Here is a 2319-nt window from a genome sequence, read left to right as displayed (position 1 = left end):
CCTACCTGCAGGTACAGTGGTTGCCCCCTGCAGTAGGCTGGTAGAGTACGGCCAGTGTAGTGGTTGTATCACCACATTCATCTCCTTCTTAAAATGAATCCTGGAGGGGGACGGTGTTCTTGGTATTGAGTAGTATCTACAAGTTCAGGCGGTCCGACTGTCATCTGTGCCTCTGGTCAATGGTTGGTAGGAGCAGGGCCGCCTGAGAGTTGGCTGGGTCCAGGGTGGCCGGGGCGACTGGTGGTGCAGGTGGGATGGTGTCTGGCAGAGTGGGGGTGTATGTGTGGGGTGGGTCCGTGGGGAGTGGGGCTCTCTGGAGAGGCAGAGAGCGAGGGTGTCTTGGGGGATCCTGGATGGGCCAGGGGTGCCTGGGGTGAGAAGGCTGGGTCCCTGCTGGTTCCAGTCCCTGGTTGAGATGGTGTCCTCACCATTTGGGTACCTGATGTAGGCGGAATTTGTATTTGAATGGAGGAGGTGCACTTGCTCGACCAGAGGGTCAGATTTGTGGGTCCACGTATTTGCGGAGGAGTACTGATCCTCAACATTCATTGGAGCGACTTCATCACCAACATTGAAGTACTTGAGATGGCAGAGGCCGACAGCATCGAATCCACGCTGCTGAAGATCCAACTGCGCTGGGTAGGTCACGTCTCCAAAATGGAGGACCATCGCCTTCCCAAGATCGTGTTATATGGCGAGCTCTCCACTGGCCACCGAGACAGAGGTGCACCAAAGAAGAGGTACAAGGACTGCCTAAAGAAATCTCTTGGTGCCTGCCACATTGACCACCGCCAGTGGGCTGATATCGCCTCAAACCGTGCATCTTGGTGCTTCACAGTTCGGCGGGCAGCAACCTCCTTTGAAGAAGACCACAGAGCCCACCTCACTGACAAAAGACAAAGGAGGAAAAACCCAACACCCAACCAATTTTCCCTTGCAATCGCTGCAACCGTGTATGCCTGTCCCGCATCGAACTTGTCAGCCACAAACGAGCCTGCAGCTGACGTGGACATTACCCCTCCATTAATCTTTGTCCACGAAGCCAAGCCAAAGAACTGGTCCTGGAGACTCAGCCATGCTGGCAAGGTGATACCAGTCACCGATTTCATAGGAAAGGAGAAAAGGAGTTTGTGAGGGGTCTGATTGGTAGATGTGCACAAGAGTGACTATATATCATAGTGTGCCTCGGGGAGGACCTCTTGCCAATAGTTGATGGACCAGCCTTTCGACCTCAGGGCCAGGAGGACGACCTTCCAGATTACCTTGTTTTCATGTTCCACCTGCCGTTTATCCCTGGGGTTGTAGATAGTCGTGTGACTGGTCACGATACTCATGCTGCCAGGTACTGGTGAAGCTCCTCACTGATGAAGTTGGACACCCAGTTGCTGTGGATGAATGCCAGGTGTCTGAGCATGGTGAAGATCTGCACCAGCACCTTGATATCGGAGGCAGTGGAGGTGTCAGGGAAAGGGATGGCGAAGGGAAATGGGAATATTAGTCTATAACTGAGAGGAAATAGACATTCTTATTCATGGATGGCAGTGATCTCTTGAAGTTGATGCTGAGTCGCTCAAAGGGCCAAGTGGCCTTTACTACATGGGTCTGTGGTGGGCGGAAGAAGTGCGGTTTGTTCTCCGCACAGACCCTGCAGGATTCAATTGTGGCCTGGACTTCTTGGTCGGTGAAGGGGAAGTTCTGGAACTTAATGAAGTGGTACAGGTGCGTGACGCCTGGGTGGCAAAGGGCATTGTGCAGTGCCTGAACCTGTTCAGATTGCACACTGGTGCAGGTCAAGGACAGGGTATCGGGGGAGTCATTGAGCTTCCCCAGCCTATACTGGATGTCATAGCTGAAAGTGGCCAGCTGGACTCTCCAGCGCAAGATCTTTTCGTTTTTGATCCTGCCTCTGTGGGTGGAGCTGAACATGAAGGCCACTGCACGCTGGCCTGTGAGAACGATGAAGGGTAAATTGTTAAAAAACAGTCAGAAATATTTTTAATATCAATTTTCAAAATGCATTATTACCATAGCTAAAATAAATGTTTAGAGGTGTATGTCAAGTCTTTTTAGATAGGTGCTGTTCCACACAAATACAGACTAATATTCATTAATACTCAATAATTCCAGGAGATATATTTTTGTTATTATGTTTCCAGATTTGGCTAACAGAGCAAGATGAACCAAGCTTCCCTGGGTTACTCTTCTACTATTTATCCCTTCAATTTTGAACAGTCTTCACATTCATTTTCTAAGGCAACCAACCTTACTGAAGTAACTCCAGCTAAGAAAATAACCTTCTGCAAGAGTGGTGACCCACAG

Source organism: Narcine bancroftii, chromosome 6 (genome assembly GCF_036971445.1).
Source record: "Narcine bancroftii isolate sNarBan1 chromosome 6, sNarBan1.hap1, whole genome shotgun sequence".
In the NCBI taxonomy this organism is placed as follows: domain Eukaryota; kingdom Metazoa; phylum Chordata; class Chondrichthyes; order Torpediniformes; family Narcinidae; genus Narcine; species Narcine bancroftii.
The sequence above is the reverse complement of the archived record's forward strand: the minus strand, read 5'-3'. Positions refer to the sequence as shown.